Raw genomic sequence first — 19,949 nt, 5'->3', positions numbered from 1 at the left:
AATAATGCAATTAGCGGGAACTGATCTGAGGTCAACCTTAAGGTTATAGTTTTAGAGTAGATTTTTCTTAAATGAATAAATCTTTCGTATATAATATTTTGTAGGCATTAGTCATTGGATTAGAGTCTAGAAGTTTTAAATTCTGTGTCATAGAAATATGATGTTTATTTTTTTTCTGTAGGGATGATCAAAAGTGCATATTACTTTGAAATATTTTATTTGCTTTGTTAATTTTGTTTGAGTCACGAGTCACACTTATATTTTTAAAGTAGAGAGTCAAGGACAAACGCGTGACCTTAAGGTCTTTAGCCTTCGTGGCTATTGGTTAGGTTATAATTTTATCAAAATTTTTGGAAAAGTGTTTTATCATTATGTTTAGGTATTTTAATCCAGTAATAAAGTCCCAATTTACGTAAAAACCGGTGGCTATTTTTTTTTCATCGGTATCACATTACGTTGGTTTCACATGAGACACTATTTTTTTCAACAAATTGTGTCTCATCCAGGTTCTAGTAATATAATGACTCAAGTTTTAGGTTTTGGATGATTCAATGTTTCGTCTTTGAATTAGGTGACGAAAATTATTTTGAAATACCTTAATAATGTTTTTCCACGAAGGGTAGGTATAGAGGTGAATATTTTTGGCCAGTTATATATATCTCCTTTTATAACGTCGTACTTATAGTATATTATGTACTATAGGTTTATTTTACCTATACCTATTTATTAAAAATACTGGTTATTAAAATTAACAATAAAAAATATAAGATTCTCAATTCAAATTCTAAACCAGTCAACTTTCAAACATCCTTACGTTGTAAACCAATTTCCTAGCACAACGGAAAATCTATCGTTCCCTCACGACCGCGAGCATTTTCTCTCAAATGAAGCAGTGAGCCGGTAAGTGTGAACATCCTGTATAACTCCACTGACGGCTTTCGACGGTGACATTAAATACAGGACGTTGTACTGTGACGATAATCGATGGGACGATAAAAACCATCGCATTTATGTTGAAAGGTTGGTTTAAAAATGGTATTATGTTTATTTCTTTTTTCAACTGACTGATATCTGAAGAAGGAGGATTGTCAATTTGCCTGTATGTTTTTTTTTTCATAAGTAGGTATGTATACAGCCTAAGCTTTTGTCAATTAGTGATTACAAGCGAAAGAATTCAGCAAAAAATCTTAGGATTGATTAATGAGTCATTAATTGTTTATGCACCAGTTACAGGTCCTAATTAGGATCTTTACATAAAAAGAGGTGATAATTAAATAATCGAAGCGAATTACTATCAAAACACTGCAATAAAGCTTAGTAACACTACTGCACACTAAAGCGTGAGAAATACATTAGGTGCTAATGGTTTTCTTTAATTTTATCGCCAAAAACAAGCTTAGAATCGACTAAAAACAAATATAATTTCGGCGATTATAATGGAAAATTTACATTTGCATATAAAATGATTGATGATCATTTAGGCAAATGCTAGAGTTCGTCACTTAGCTAGCCATTAGTAATAATATTAGTTGCTACATGCATTTAACTTAAAATAAATGACATTTTATAACAAATAAAAGAAACTAATTATAATTCACAAGACTTAATTTAACCTCTGTCATTCATAAATAAAGGATGAGTATTTAAATTTTACAATCTGTAATTTTCCTTTACCTAAAAACAAATGTCACTACACATTTGACAGTTAGGAAGAATGAAATCACTACCTGTGTTTTCCCCTTTCCCGAAAAATTAAAAACTATATCTGTCAAACTCATTTTCCCTATGCCGTTCATATTTTGTTTATTTTGAATTGACAAAGAACAATGGTAATAAAATAATTATTATAAAAGCATTCGGAAGTAAGACCGGTCCGGTTGACCATCGCAGGTTGTAGACACGAGAATCGATTCACGATTACCGATACACTCGATTTCCGATTACCGATACAATCGAATAATGTTGACAGGGGATTAAAATGTAGAATTAATATTGATTACTTGTGTACTGTGACATGTTAGGCCTTCACGGTTCTTCCTCATACGGTAGCTAAAAGATTAAAAATAGGTATTAAGTATTCATATTTTAATGTCTTAATTTTATTAAAGAGTTTGTGGACAAAATAATACCGTCATCGCTGCATACTGTTTAATTCATAAAGACAACTAATTAATGTATTAAACATTGTACCGGCCCTTGTTCATAAGTTTTGTTGCTACTGATTGTAGTTGTAATCTATAGTTTACAATAATATAGTGAATTTCACAAGATCTATAATTTATAATCATAGATTTTAGGTTTGGGGCCATAAGTGTAACTGGGAATGCCGTTCTAAAACCATGCCATTGGATTTTCAGTTCTTCACAAAATGTAACTATGATTTGAAAATACCTTTACCACATACACACGACACACGTCATTAAAGTATCCAATCCATGTTTTCTACAAAACATGACGAAAAGTAATTAACGAAATAATTTATGGAGATTTCAATAGCAAGCGTGTTAAGTATGACACCGATAATAACGCAACTTGCAATAAAACTTAATCACCACAAACACGTTTTTACATATTACTATGACATTACATTACCAATGTAATAAGACCAATTCCGAAGCGGAAATTGGCAACCAATGGCCAACGCCAATGACCAACGCCAACGTCCAACGCCAACGTCACGTAACAAACATTGGTTGCGAAAATTCTTTATAACCTAAAAAAACCTTCGTATTTGATCTTGGACTGGATTAGAAGCTCTGTCATTGTTCTGTATCACGTGGCCATTAAGTAATTTTTAGCTGGTATACATTATTCATTACAAAAAACTTAGTACCTTAGCCTGGTGAGAACAGAGGTCGTTTTTGCTTGGCGTTTTTCTGTAGGTCCGACTTTAAGTGTCCAACTTAATTGCCAAAGCGTGTGTGTGCATTTTTATTTTGTCTTACGTAAATGTATGTGTTGTTTTATCTGATAGTGTAAGGTTGTATGTGTATGACTAAGTTCCGTGTTGTTATTAACGAAATTGATTTTGAGATCTATTTCATGTAAAGGATAAAAAAGTAACAACCTGTATATTAGGTGAAATAGTTTTCTTTGGATACAGAGTGTTGTTATTTTTTCATACTTATGTATGTGTGTAGTACTTATTAATTCGATAGATGTGTAATGTATGACAGATGAAAATCTAGTTGTAGTTTCAAATTAACAGCAACTTTATTTTCTAAGTAATATGATTGGTTTTACCATACCACGCTCAGCTTGTTTTCCTTATACAACTTACCGATACATTGTATTTGTTGATATGCTTACCTGAAACAACAAAAAAGAAAACATTGTTAATTAAAATTCTTTAAATTAGGTGTGATAGTATTAAGTCGATCAATTCATATTGCAATGTCTCTGTCATGAAAATCTCTAATAGCCTGGATAGACATGTCATAAAAATGGATCAAAATCAATATTTAACAATAGCACCAACGCTCACAAACAACAAATATTACAAAACTGAAAATTGATACACGTCAATAAAGTACATAAATACATGAAAGTCGTTGACCGTTAAAATAATTCGGTCCTTCCTGCCCGTGCGCAGAATTCGGCAACAATCGTGCAATCCGCCATTTTGTTTCATAGCTGTCAATGTTGCGTGTACGCAGTGTTGCGTGCGTTGCGAAAAACTAGTGCAATGTCTGCGCCGGCGCCGTGCAAAATAGGAGTGTTGCCTATGTTCAGCCAAGCGTCAACCCCTTACTTGGCGAAGGCGGATCTATACGACAATCCTACAAATATTTTTGTAAGTATCCGAATGCATGTAACCCAACGAGCAAGACAATACACCCTCGGAGCTGCGTACTAGGTAGCGAGTTACCGGGATCCAAGAGTAGGAACGGGGTAATTTTTAATACAGTAAGAGTCTGATACTCCCTCTGACCTTACCTAAGGCGGAAGAAGAAATTGGACGATGCCCCCTCAAAAAAAAACGTATCTCCCAATTTTTAACCATCTCAATTCTTCCCATGGGAGTTCCATTAAAAAGAGTAAGATTAAAAATTATTATAAAGAGTAAGTATTTCTCGTTACCACAAACAAATTCCATAATCTCAATAAACTTTGACTCACACTAGAAAACCTTAAACGATATCGCAATACAATCGTTAAGGGTGAATAACTAGGGCAGAACCTACCTTTACCAACATTAGCACACGCAAATCGAACCATTATTACCAAAACAATAAGCATCAGAATAGCCTGAAGGATTCAGTCTAGAAAGGTAGTTCGAACCATGACCTGTAAGGCCCTAGTTACATTTCCTCGTTGCGGTCCACGACTTTCGACCTTGCGATAAGGCCGAGAGGCCGAACTAAGAGATTAGTATTATTAGGACAGACCAGCACATCAAACTACCCCATTATTCAATCGATTCTAAACTCTATCTCCACAAACCTAAAGTAGAAATTCCATTGGAGAAATGAGACAGATTGTAGCAACTTGAAGTGCTTGTCTGGTCATTTGTTACATAGGGTTGTCAGTCAGTTATCACATTTATGTCGATGGTGTTAGATAAGCCGTTAATGTTGTTATGTAGTCACCTTGTATGTGATTATACTGATAATGTACGAGGAAGTGAATTAGTGACAGATACAATTGTTTTGTTGTCATTTAGTTTAAGCAGAAAAAAAACGGTATGTATTCTGCTTCGTTCCTGAGGACTTAGTATGAATTTGTTTAATGCTTAATGAGATCAAAATAAATTCACTTTCGGCGCTCTGATAGGTTAGTTCATTCGTCGTCGTTACCCAATAAGAGCGCCGAACGCACTCTCGTTTCGTTTTTCGTTTAACGTAAAGCAAACGCATACTAAGGGTACTGAAATGAGTTTAATTGTATCATTGCTTTTTGGTTATCTGTAGTCCCCAATTCTAGTTTCCAGTTCCAATAGCTTTTTCTCCACATAATACCTATGACAAGAATTTATATGAATATATCCTATAAATCACTATACGTCGCCTGTTTCACCGATAGCCGATAGATTTAAACTTCAGCTACTTGCTTATACATTCCTATTAGGTATTAGCGAAACAGCCAGGCATTGAGCCTTGCATATCACAGGTCGGGCTGACATTCCTATGCGTCGTCATTTGTACAAAACCTCATTACTGACACGCGGCCGCCATATCAACCAGACTAGTAGGTACTAGGTATAAGACTAAAGTATTTGGTTAAAGATAGAGTGGTGTGATAAGTTTTTATTAGTAGATTCCTAAGTAAATTATATAATATATAAAATGAGCAGATGGATAACCTGATGGTAAGTAATCGGCGCTGGATATGAACACCCACTAGACGAAAGGAGTTGCAAGTGCTTTGACGGCCTTTTAGAGATTGCAGATTTGAGGATCGAAGATTGGGAATTTCTGAAACTCTTTCTTAATGCACTCCTTACCTACTTAATCCTACTTAATGTCTTCTGTCCCAAAATCGAAGCAAGAAAGAGCTAATATGTAATTGCTACTGGACTAAAATGCTAGCGTAATGCGAACAAGGCATAAGAGCTCTATATCATTATCACTAGTCTGTAGTAGTAGTAGTCTAAGTTTTACTGTGCGAAGAAAACAGTTTATGTTCAATTGTGAATTACTCGTACTAACTAACAAAGGAATCATATGGAACTCTTGTCACGTGAGACGATGGTGACACAATATGACAGAGATCAGACCAAACAATTCCTCGTACTCATATTGGTACAGGCGATAAATAAATAAAAAACAAAAACCGATCAATCGCCCGAATGCTCCACATACCCACTTTGACTGACATAACATCAACGCTTCGTCAAATGTATGCTAATGAATGCACAATACATGGATCAATGAATGAACCAGATCTGACAGTTTGTGAGCAATAAAATGTCAAAATGAAACGAGAGACTCACGTGTTTGTGCAGAACGTATTTGCAATCTAACGACAAGCTGTTTCACGCGGGCCCGTTTGCGTGGAAATTCGTTTTCACGGAGATTCTTGGACTTTATGCTACTTGTCACTGTGATTCAAACTCTATGCTTGTGTTTTTGATTTAAAATTTTTGAATTATAGACATCGTAATAAAAATATTTTTAATTATTTTCAGGCAAATGAATATTCTTACTGAAATTGTTCTGTGTATAACAACCGAACAGGCAATCTCAATACCCGAACAGGCAAAGAAACATGTAATTTTATATAACATTAAAAATTCAATATATGTAATATTAATTATTATATTTTTCGGTTTACTAACGCCATTATTTGACGAGGAACTCGACAAGTAGCAGCGTGACAATCGCCGCGTCGTGTATCGCGGAATGCTGCTCATGAATATGAGCCTCTAGCACGGCTTGAAACTAGTTGAGTTCCTCGTCAAATAATTATGTGAATGAGCCGAAAAACATATTGTCACGAAAGTTATAATATAATAAGAATTTTCTCAAGAAAATTGTTCAAATAAAAATTGTTCTATCAAATACATAAAGACAGAAAGACATCGACCAGTTACAATTTTATTACACAAACATAAACACATCCATACATACATACATAGGTACATATATAGATAACAAGAAACACGTGAGCTTGTCATAGCTGATTAACATACCATTTTTTATCCGTACAAGTATAGTTTGGAAATCGAAAGACTTGTCCATTCACGTGATCTGATCTTAATTAAAAAATAAACATTGCTAGGCAGGCGGTAATAACATTTCTATTGATTACATCACAATTTAAAAAAAATGTGTTAATTGTACTTTAAGTGTATGGTCATAGATCACATAGTTTAATGAGGTCATTTGATTTGTATATTTTATTGGTGGTAAGTAGAAGTAACAGGCAGTGAGATTTTGAGTTGATTGACAAAGAGATACATACATACATCAACAGCCTTTAAGTGGCCACTGCTGATAAAAAACCTCTACTCGCACGAAGAAGGTTTTAGCTTTAATCGCCACGGTTGCTTAATTTAGCTTGGCGATTTTAGTTTTATAAACAGAAATTATAAGCCCAGGTTTCCTCACGATGGTTTCCTTCACCGTTTGTCAGTGGTGTCTAAATAATCTTAGAAAGTATAGTAACTCGGAAAATGTGAAGTTGGTAGTTTGCCGTTGGTAGGTTTCGAATCCGCACTCGCATGCATGAGAAGCGGGCGTCTTAAACGTCCAGACTAAGAAATAATATCTTATTATTACAGAGATAATCAACATTCTTTTAAATTCAGCATACAATGAGGAAAATCAACACAATCTGCATTAAAAGTGTAAATTGTAAAGTTTGGTATAAAGTCATCAAAAGGAGATCATTTGGGATTAACATTTACTTTGAAGTAATAAATCGTTTTACGATCCCGGAAAGTCACAAAATACGTGGACATCATAATCTAAACAGGAAAAAGTTTGTGGAAATATTCCAAAAAAAAAGACAATAAAATATAGTAGCGCGGAGCCTGGAATTGTGCTCAGAATATGGCAATAGGCTCACCCCATATTACATGGGACTTATAACACAAATGGTGAAAAGTGAGTGTACACTGTACAGTGGCATTACATGCCGTATGCATGTGCACCTCTGCTTACCCTTTTGGGGATAAAAGGCGTTGCGACAGAACTTTACTAAAACCCTAGAAGCTTCACAGTCTGATCTATAGACATCCTTTAAAAAGGTTATCTATTGACACCCAATGACGTCACAAAACCTACGAATTAGTTGAACCAAAACATTATAAAGAATTCACACCAATAAATACATAAAACAACAAAAAGGTTTGCAACCAAAAAGTCCATCTACGTTCATACCCGGACATGCTCTTATTCATATGTTTACCCTTACGAAACTGACCAAAACGCTGTAAACAGGACATTTCGCCGAAACGATTTTATTGGTCATTAACGTCGTTTGAAACCTACTGTTGTAGCTGTAACGGATCTCTTGTGGTCAACACTTCGTCATTACTTTAAAATAAATATTGATTTTTTGGGGTTTGTAAGTAAAATGTGGATATATGAGACTAGAAACGTTTTGAATAGTCGTGATCCTTGGTAGTCCTTTTTGGCATACTTTTCGTTGTACTCAGAGTCATTTAATGGTAACCCTGTGTAACCCTGTCATTGGCAATTGTTTTCTGTACAAAATCGCTACTAACGAATAGTTTGAGTAATCATGAAATGTCTCTTAGTGCGGCAGTTTTTGCCTTTACTTGAAGATATATTAAATAACAGAACGGCCTCTGTTATATATTTACCGCAGGCAGGTTTACCCGGGCAGAATTTTCATACTACGTGCTATAATAGAAAAATTATTGAACGTCTAAAACACCCCAATACGAGATGCTATCCTCGGTACTCGGTAGTTGCTTTAGTCACCACTCGAGTAACGAGGCAGTCTAATAGTCCTATCAGTTAAAAAGTATCGTTAAACTATTATAAGTCGAAAATTAATCGTTATTTCGCCACTCGATCCATTTGCAAAGCCTGTCAAAAGATACATCGCTTATTTACCTACAATTAACATATTTCAAAGAAATTGGCGACCGCACAAATTACTCAGAATGAACTTCTAAGAAAAGTTTGGTAGTGTTCAACTGGTTTAATACATGGTTGTATTCATTAAGTCTATGCTAATGGCTCGGAGGTGATATTAATTAGTCCAGTTTGAACAACACCTGCTTGTGTTATATATTATAGTTCCCACAAGAACTATATCTGGTTATTGAATAACCAGTGACCAGTTCAGGGGCGGGTCAGTAACATATTAAAATTAGTTAATAGAGTTTCAATGGTAAAGTCCCATAGATGATTCTTTATAGTCTACTGTTAAATTAACTGCCCCTGATGTGACCACTGTGCAATAGCATTTACAGAGTACCCATAATTTTGGATACATCGACGATTTTCTAACATTAATAGGATCATCAACATAGGAATTCATATAAAAAGCATATATTGAAAACTATCATATTACTCGTTTGACATTTTGAATTTCAGCTCGCAAAAAGTCTTTTATAAATTGGAATTGGAAGAACTGCGTTTGGAAATATAACCAGTGTATAGCACAATACCTAAGCTTGATACACATTTCTACAAACGCTCTTTTAGTAAAACAGTCGTGACAATATCATTTGCTATCAATAAATTGTATCCTACACTATCGAGTAACTATCGCCATTTCATAACATTTCTGGCAACACCTTAATAATCTACTTAAAGTTCAAATATTTTACGATGCGCAGGAGTTGATTGATTCGCAACTTTATTGCTTAAAGTGTCGTTACCTCTTGTAGTTGGATTTACGATGGTAATCGTAAATAAACTTATGTATATGTATGTTTTGTTAAAATTTATAATATTTTGGACTTTTAGACATGTTTCGCTTACCTACCTAATTATTATTTTTTAACTTCTTGTGCGGTGTAAAAAAAAATAAAAGTGTCAGTTTACTTACGCAAACTTTATGTTAAATATTGCGAAAAGCTCTACTAGTTTCAAGTTACATAGGGACTTTTCTTCATTTCTCAATACCTATATGAGTAAACAGGTATTTTTAAATTATTATTGAATTATACATTTAAAATTCGTCAGTAGAAACTAAAATTTTCCTTTAGACTTTATCTGATGACTTTTAAAATCATCTGATGATGTACGTCAGTACAAATGTTGGGGGTTTTCAATGGTTCATCTTATTTAAATTCTTTAGATTATTATTGAATTCATTATACATATTATAATGAATTTATTACATACATATGTAACCACAAAACAGAACTGGAATTATTAACTTTTATTATTAAAAAGTAAAGTTCCCTAAAAACTAGTTGTAGCACAAAATATTGGTGAAACGTTTCTCTCTAAACTCTTCTAATCTAATCTATAATTTATTGAGATATTATTGAATCAGCAAAATAAATGAAGTTGAACAGATGGGGCCCAGTAGAGTTGATGCACGATCTGGAGCTGCGGACAATGTAAAAGGTTACCGGGGCTCCGGCTCAAAGCAGGAGAAGGAATGGGATGGGTTTAATCAGTAAGAGTCTGACGGTTTACTCCCGTATATTAATGGAGGAAAGCTCTACCAGTTGCAAGTCACTGAGGGCTCTTCATCATGAGCAGCGTGCGCAGATGCAGAGACGTCGCGCAGTCTACTGCTAACTACGTAGAGCTTTTCTCCATTTAAGTGAGTAAACCGTAACATATATTTCTTTTTGTTAATAAGTAGGCTATCTTTAGGATCATAGTTAGTAGCTTCATAATCCATACCATTAACATCAGCCTCAAAAACAAATGACTCACCACGATCACAATCGAACCAATAAGCAAAAATATTTTGACCTCTATACCAAACATTTCCAACCACAAGTACCATTAACCAATAGCGGTTTAAAAATGGAATTGTCCAAACAATAACTGTTAGGCCTGCATCTTTATACTTAGTCACCAAAAGTTCAACATCCTATACTAACACCTGAGACCCAGTTGCATCACATTACGATTCTAAGTACATAACAAATACTATTATTTGATTGATGAATTTTTAAACCACAAAAATAACGGTCTGCCTAGTTATCCTCTTGACTTTATGTAATGAGGTCGTTATACTCTGGAACTCTTTGGTTTGTGGTCTATGTATTGTCTGTGGTGTAGGCACTGGCTGGATGCGTCATGAGTTTGAAAAACGAATACATTTTTTTTATATTTTTGGCGCGTTTTATTCAATTATTTGAGGTTATTATATTATAATTATCGATAAATGATAAATAATATTAGATTTTTGCATATGGGTTACAATGTAACTCTTTCACACGTCAATCTCTTAAATAACTAGATGATGCCGGGTAGACTAGAGGAGCCGGATTATGTGAATAATGTGTAACAAAAAGTAAATGACCGCTATGACCTGGGATAAATCTTTTCGCCTGTTTTAACGGTAAACACAGATGAGATACTAAGAAACCTGTCAACTTTATAACCTACGGTAGACTTCAAAGCAGACCGTGGATAACAGTGAAACGATCATATATTAATAATGATTTAACGACGGATTATAGTCAACGGTATTTTTATAATAATAAAGTATAAAAATCGCATTAAATCTATACGACAGGTCATTAACAGAGTTCAAAGTCATCGCACTTACTGTTTAATGGCTAGAGTTAATGATGTGGTCAATGAACATCATATTTGTGACTTAACTGACCATAGGAATGGGAATATAAAATAGCTGAAATGAGCTCTTTGGCAAACATCACGCACACACACAAACGTCCATAGAACGCATACATTGAACGCATCCATAGCACACACGCATCTTTCCATGTAAAAAACATATCTAAGATGAATCCGTTTCCATCAATGCCTAGCTATGTGCACCAATGAATATGATTCGTGGAAGTACGTTGCTGTGAAACGCATTCACAGCAACGTAGCATAGCACATCTTTGGTGGACAAAAATATTGTATAAGACTATTGACATTACTGGCGAAAAGTTCAGTTAAAAAACAGATGAATATCAATATCAATACATTTTTGGTCAAACAATGAACTGGGTACAAGGACTATTCATTCATACATCATTAATTCACAAAAACTGTCCACTTATCTTCAATACATTAAAGACGCACATCAAACTACACAGACCTATCTTTGTCTAACAAATTTTCAACTTTAAACTTCTGTAATACGGTCGAAAATGTATTTGGGGTAGCTTAATCTGCGGTTATCCATACATTAGTTGCGGTTAGAAATGGCAGATGTAAATAATGGATTTAACTAAAGCAAAAAATAAAGTGCGTAGCAAAGGAATGAAGATGATTTTGAAAAAGCCGTTAGATGTTCAACTGCTTCCTAGAATGTTTGAAGGAGGGTATATGTCTATTTGTAGATTGTTCTTAAGATGACTCATTGGTCACTTATAATGAATGGGCTTGTATAGAAATAGATCTAGTTTTATTCATTTGATTGTAACTAGCTTTTTGACCTTTGCCTTATAGCTTTGCCTGTGGTACTCAAAATTGTACGTATAACCTCATTTAAGGGTCACTATGACTACGGAAACATTCGATAAGTCACAGTTACTCCATCTTCGTTCGCGTATTAAATCTTTTTTTGGGATTTGGTCAGTTATTCAAATTTTAAGGGCCATAATATTCAAATTGACAGAGAAACATTGATTTATTCGCTGCATTAAGCATTCATTGAGATATGGGAGTGGATCCCTCCTGCCAAAATGATAATTGTGATTCTTGCTTCTTACTACTATTGCTTGATCAGAGCAAAGACCTATTTGCATAATACCAAGGCTATCAAAAGGACAACATTGGCAATTTTTGGGATATCTCATCGCACCTCTACAATTACGACATCACGTGAGAATCTTACATTTTCCTGCTTTTAAAACAGACCAAAATACACGTAGGTGCCATCATATAGTGCCATTAATATTCACTTTGATTCGAACTAACCCACCGATATGGTCGATTGTAACCGAACAGCGTAATAAATAAAAATATGCAAATTGTTTATAAGGAAATCTTTTCTCAAAATTTCAATACGAGTACCGACTCCCATTAATCTGATATCGTTTTATATCGCGATGCCAATATTAATATCGGTGAAGATTTATTTGAAGACATTTGTACACATGGTTATAAAATATATCAAGCTATACAAAACTAGTGTAAGCTGACCGTTGAATGTGTAGAAAGATGGTGATGAAGCGGGATCATGATATAATGGTTTTTTTAGCCATGTGTACTTGATAGGTACCGTTTCTTAAATGATGGTCAAGCAGTTGCAAAATGTAGCTGCTGGCGATAGATTTACAGGTCTAACTAAGGTATTCAAGGCTGGGTTTCATGTGTATGGAACTTGTATGTTTGTAAACGCACCTACGACACTGGAGAAAATCCTAGTGTAGACAGTCAATGCCTATGTTCAGCAGAGAACATCTTCGGGTTGATATGATGATGATGATAAAGTAATTGACAAAATACTAAATATTTTGGGTAATAAAGAACATGATATTATCAATACCATACAATTTGGCCACCAATAATCCGAGCAAAAAGTTTTGGATAAATTCTGTGGTGTCAAGGCAAAAGGGGATAAGTCATAAATTTTGAAAAATGAGTTAATGACACAGTTGGATAAAATAAATGAATTAGTTTTACGGTAAAAAGGAGATAAGTCAATTTAATTTGAGAAAAAGGGGATAAGTCCATTTAAATTGACTTATCTCCTTTTTACCGTAAAACTAATTCATTTATTTCATCCAACTGTGTCATTAACTCAATTTTCAAAATTTATGACTTATCCCCTTTTACCTTGACACCACAGAATTGTTATATTGACAGCTGATATTTTACTGTATGAAGGTGTTGAAGTGTGTAAGTTTGAAAAAGTAAAATATTACTTTGAGGTCAAAGACATTGAGAGGCTTTCATGAATGGACCTGAAAATAAATGGTTTTGTAAAGGGAAAAAATTATAAATGAGTAGAAGAATTATTATTGGTATATAATAACCGCATTTCTTTTTTTGCTCTGCTACCAGGTTGTATTTTTAATCTAGTAGTATGTTAAATTATGTTATTTTTCTTGAGATCTATTCATCATTCAGATTTTTGAGCTATCCGCCGTAATCAGAGTCATTTAATAGTTACTTAACCCAGTATTTAACAATTGTTTTCGGAACAAAATCGTTACCAAGGAATAGTTTAAGTGATCATTAAACGTCTCTGAGTGCGTCAGTATAACTTTTCTAAGTTAAATGGATTGTCAAACTCTTTTGCAAATTTAACCATATTTAAAATGCTAACGGTATCTTAATAATCTAGATTAATTATATCTAACTCAAAGTGATTTAAAACGAGCTACAACATTGACAAAATGGCAATTTTAAAGTAGCTTCCATAATAAATTGCGGAACAATTAATTAATGGAAGAAACAGCTCTAATTTCTAAGAAATCTCTTTCTACAATTAATCTCTGCTTCCCACTCAGGTCACTGAACGTTCACAGGCATTAACAGTATATTTTATTCATAAGGAGACCGCTTTGCCTCTAATATACCATTAAATCAGTTCAGAGCTATAATCTCTCTGAACTCATTCATATCTAAATCTACTCCTATTATAGTAATCACCTTATCAATAATTCATTACTCAACAACATTTGTTATTATTTTTTCTTCTTTGGTAACCATAGCAACACATGTAAATAGGACATTGGGAATAAACTCTGACTCATCTATGGCACGACCAGACTGTTTGAAAATTCCAAACGAGAGCTGAATCACAATATAAATGGCCTACGTTACTTGACATATTTAAATTTGCATTAATTATAACAATATTTGGAGGTAATGATGCAAAAGTAGCTTTGGTAGATGAAAATGAATTCTAAAGTATAAATGATAGAGCTCTTAATATTGTTTGTAAAGTTCATAATGTTACTAAGGACAGTTCCCTTAAAACCACGTCACGTAACACGCTCTCATTGGTCCACTGGTATGAATGGAAATTGAATAAGGCCAGTGTTGAAGCAATAACTTATTGAAAGCCTTAATAAGTCTCATGAGAATGGGTTTGCACAAACAAAAGTCAAGGAAAGTATTGTCCTTCAACTTTACGATCCTGCCCTTTGGTTCGTGTGTGGTAAGACCTGATTCATAAACTCTTATGTTCGAAGCAATAAGGTTTAATTTGCATAAACAGAATGCTGCAGCTCCTGCAATATTTTCTGCGGGCATTGGGCTGTCAATATTTAAATGAATTATTGCAACGGACCTATGTATAAGTAAGTGAGGAGCAACCACAGTGATGTATGAAAGTCTTGGTGTTATTACTCTCAAAGGACATCGGGCGTTTTTTACCCGATTTTTTAAAAGTCGCGAACATAAACCAAAATATTTTTAAATGATAGTGTTTGCAATCATATTTAATATTGTGTAGTTATTTTGATTCACAATAATGGGAAAATGGAAATAATTAGTAAAATGAAAATGATATTTTAAGTTGACTATTTTTCCTAATTACTAAACGACCGCTCAGTAAGTTAAAATATCACTCCGTGGTATTTTTATAAACCCAATCAGACTAAATCCGTCAAGTTGATGTGCATGTTTCGTTCTCACTCTCGCCCATAGTCTTAAAACTGGTATTATGTTGCGCTCGCGCAGGTAGCTAGCTTATCTTACTACATCGCAGTCCTTCGTCATCATCATCGCAGTCCTTCGCCAAAAGTTAAGAGAAAAATATGTTGTTTTAATTATTTTTGATTCCCTTTTTCCTCTTCAATTATTGCCCAAAAACATTTATAAATATTTTTTAAATGTCCAATTTCTCCTTATTGCCACGACCCACAGATATGGGAACTATACCATTGTGAACTAGATTTAATTGCCTATCCACCGTACCTAATTTTATTTTTGTTCGCCGTAGGTAAGTGTCCCATACAAAAATGCCCGATGTTCTTTAATTTCGAAAAGAAATGTATTACGGCCATATTTCATGGTCACTTTGTAATACGGGGTTTTATTAAAGTCAAGAGCGATTAATGACGCATCGTTATGGACAATTACTGTTATGTAACATTTATTTCTTTTACTTTGGACATGGTTAAAATGTAGTTAAAAAGTGGCTGAATTCAATTATCTATTACAGGAGACCATTTTTTTAATTGAATTTGAATTTAATTATTTATCACGACTCTTTTAGACAATATAAGTAAATGGGAATTAGATTTAAGTCCTTAGTAACTAAACCATATTCAGTGTACTATGGCAAATTCCAACACTACTTAGTACAGTGAGCGTTGCCAACAAAAATTAATTATTCATCAACCAAAGATCCTCTCGAAACCTAATTCCTTTCCAAACCACTTGGAGATATGTATCAAAATCTGCTCGAGAATCTCACTGCACCCAATAAAGATCGCTTGTATGGCCTCTTGTACCAAACAAGGCATACGATGAGTACATTACGTAAACTCATACAAAAAACTTGTACAGAACTGGGTCGTCATACGACATCTCGATTGATTTAAAAGCCACAGTATCGGTGATTTTTTCTTTCACAAATTAATCGAAATCACTTGCAATTATCTGGTGAAAATGTCAAGATGAACTTGTGGTTTCGAAAAAGAGGTACGCCTTGGTAAAGGGTATTGTTTTTGATGAGTAAACTGTTGGTGTTGTGCAAGATCGGAGTACTATGGACTAGTTTTTTGCCCAGCATATTCCCTTCTCTTGCCTCTCTTGGTTGTAGAATGTTGTGAAGGCAATAATCTTCATCGATACTGCAAAAACTAGCCACCACGCTATACGAAGTTCTCACGCAAAAACAGAACCAACCAACCATATTTAATTTACCAATCTTAAATTATAGTCTTCAAAAAATTTATTATAGTATCGAACAAAATGTCATACCAATAAATCGCCACAAAAGTACGGGGGAATTAAGTAATAACGCGAGTAATTACGAAGCAAATCAACAAAGTTAATATCCATTGACTTCCGATCAATGCAACTCCGTCATTCTTAATAACAGGAATCGAACCCGTACCAATTAGTTAACGGAAAATGCTAATCGAATCGATTATAAATTAGTAGGTACATGTTAATTGTAAGGATATTGTACGAATAGAAACAGTTATATGTGTAAGCAAAACAGTAGCTTAAAATATTGAGATAATTATTATTTAGCAATAACTCTGAAGTAATAAAGTTATTTTAGCTCTTGAGGAGTCGTTAGAGTATGATTTATAATTTTGTCCCAGAATACTACCCTGTGGCATTCCATTTCTAATACCATCATGCTCTTAAAGCAGTGAGCCCTTTTGTCTTGTTGTTTATTATGCTTTTGCAGTAATAAAACATTAACAAACAGTTATACACTACAATCATGATTCAATAAGGTTCAAAATAGACTATAAGCATTTACTATAATATCTAAAGCTTTACTTAAATCCGAGAAAATTTAAAAAGTAACAAAATTACCTCATCTTTTAGAATTCCCCTGATCTTGAGCCAACAAAGATGAGAACGAATTAGTATTATACGGAATAACTCTTCTATTCGAGACACGTTACACAAACTAATTCTATTCAAACGAATAAATCTATTCAAACGTCAGCCAAATATATGGCAATCGATTGCTATTCCGTTTAGATGCACATCTTATTTAAACAATGCTGATCTGTTTATTGTTTACGTCCGCGTTTTTGGATTGGGAGTTAATTTATTACTGCCTAATTATAGATTGGATTTACATATATTATTTTAATAGTTTGGTAGATGATTGATGTTCTAATTCAGTCAAATGAAGAATAATTAAGTTATCAGGAGCATAAGAATATAGGTAACTAAATGGATGGTGTACAAAAATACACCTAAAATACACTTGTGTAAGAACTCAAAATAGCATAAACATCAAATAACAAAACCAAACTTGACCCTATAAGCAAATCCGCTGACTCAACACCATTAAAAGCCTAACACATTAACAATAATGCCGCAAGCTTGTCGCTGATACCAGCTTGTTACGAAACAGACCACAAGGCGTGGCTCTAAGTCCAAATTTATGCGAACTGGCGCCTAATATATTGTAAAACTATTTAATACATTTTCAACCTTTTCATTATTGAGATAAAGTTGAAAGTGTCTTGGAGAAAATTGTCAATTTAGGGTAGCTTGATTTGCTGTTTGTACACAGGGCTATGAAAATTGCCAGTATAAACTGATCTTCAAATGTGGGGAAATGTCTTACAAAGTGAGACTATGATAATCTGGTTTGTATAGCCTGATGTATGTATACCTTTACTGTTATGAGATTACTGGGCACAGTTTTGTTCGCACTATCACGGCTCTGATGGCGTAATGTGATATAACATGTAATGTAGGCGTGGTGTTTGTGCGAAACACGTAATTTAATAAATTCAAATGTGAGCTGTGTAAACTTGAGAGTTGATAACTACATATAAACGTACTTTATTTTATTGTACGTGTATTGATGGTGATGATTACGTAAGACACCTACTTTTCCTCGAAGGACTAGGTAAAGGTGTCCTTTTGATCGCCGAAGAACCTGAACTTAGTAAATTAACACCAATTTTCACCATTTAAAGTACAAATTCCCTTTTACTGCTCTGAAATAGCACTAGGAACTTAACAAACCAAACTGTTGTACAACCACGTTTCCAAATTATTTGAAGGACAGCTGCAGAATCAACGACTCAAACAAGGTCACTTTTCCCGACCTTAGTGACATCTATGAATATAATACAAGAAATTAGACGACGAACAAAAATTTTCCGTACTATAAAACACCACACCTAACTCAAAGCATTTGATTAAAAAGATGAATGGACGATATGTCTAGACGAATCACATTTGCGGCATATTTTTATAGGCCAATCAAATAACGAAGCAATTAGCTCTAGTGATTTACTTGCAAATATTGGCATATTATTGTTGTGACTACAATAATACTTATAATTATGTAATTCTTATTCAAACTGTTTCTTGCAATTCGTTCTTAGTCAAAAAGTGTCTGGTTAATCTTTTTGATCACGGGTATATCTTTTCTGGTATCTTCAAAATTTGAATCTTTATTGTATGCCAATAAATATGTCAAAAAACATTACAGACAAAATCCAAAATAACGGTTAAAACCAGCTAATTATGTTCGAAAAGGTTTTCTCGCTAAAAACACAGTCAATCAATATTTCAACAAGTTATTCGACCGATGTGTCCAAACCTGTTAAAGCGACAATAATGTCGAGTGTCAAGTTTTTTCAACAGCTCTAAACGTGCGTCAGAAACATCGATGTGAGGTAACAACACGTTGATGCGTCAAAAGTCAAAAGGCCAACAACAGAAAGTATCGCCATATTGAAATGAACTCATCCATTACCACAGCTCTGCGGTTTGTAGCTATTTAAACATATAAAACTAAATTAACGATTCCTATATTATAAGATTTGCAAATCTACATTCCTATTGCCTTGAAAACATTCGACTATCTGTTTGCAGTTTTGCAAACCATCCCGCAAACTAACGTTTAATGCCGCAGATAGAGTGAAAGTAATGCGGTAACTGCATGAATTATGTATGTACGTGCGAGCTACTGGAATGCCGTATAACTTCCGAAAAAACAATCCGTATTACGCGAACAACAGCACGGCAAGCTACAAGTCACGTGTAATAACAATACTGCAAACATGGCCGCCGTCCTTTGACAGCTGTCAAATGTTCCCGCGTTTATTCAATGTAAGGTTCGAATATTATTTTATAATTGGATTTTAGTTATTTTAAGAACCAGTATAAATTATATAATTAAGGAAATTCCATTCAGAACAGGCTAACTCAGCACGTGGTAGACATTGCAGGGTGCCAATCAGTGTTTTACGACATACAAATATAAAATTAAAGATGGACAGGTGTCCGTTAAAAAAATGTGTATTTATAGATCATATCTATAAAATGAGACGTTTAATTAACACATCGCGTTTTGTAAGTTGCGTGTAATCAAATAAATATCACTTTTAATTATATTTTTTAGGATAAAACGATACGAAAACTTGATCAGATATTATTAAATGCGAAATCTTATTTGGCTTTGAGACATGTTTCGGTCTCATCAGGCAACTAATAATTTTACATTATATTTGCATTTATAATGAGGTACACAGAGAAAGAAATCCTGTTTCGCTAAAATTTCGTACAAAATAAACTGTAGATCACGCTTATTAGTACACAGAATGTCAAGCGTCGATTTCGTCAGATTTTTATGACTTTTCATACATCATATTTTATGTGTTATTTATTGTCTAATTTCTGTTAAACCGGAGATTACAGCAATTTATTTCAACTTTTATCTATTCAAGCTCCATGAATCGTAAAAAGTTAAGCAAATTACTTTGACAAGTTTCT

At 33.9% G+C, this 19,949-nt stretch overlaps 1 protein-coding gene across 6 annotated transcripts in view; it reads right to left on the bottom strand.

Moving 5' to 3' along the window:
* LOC118277092 (A disintegrin and metalloproteinase with thrombospondin motifs 16) overlaps nt 1–19,949 on the bottom strand; it is a 155,931-nt gene that overhangs the window by 67,997 nt on the left and 67,985 nt on the right. The window lies entirely within an intron of this gene.

The sequence above is a fragment of the Spodoptera frugiperda genome, chromosome 10 (assembly GCF_023101765.2).
Source record: "Spodoptera frugiperda isolate SF20-4 chromosome 10, AGI-APGP_CSIRO_Sfru_2.0, whole genome shotgun sequence".
Classification (NCBI taxonomy): Eukaryota; Metazoa; Arthropoda; class Insecta; order Lepidoptera; family Noctuidae; genus Spodoptera; species Spodoptera frugiperda.
This window is presented reverse-complemented; position numbering and strand designations above follow the sequence as displayed.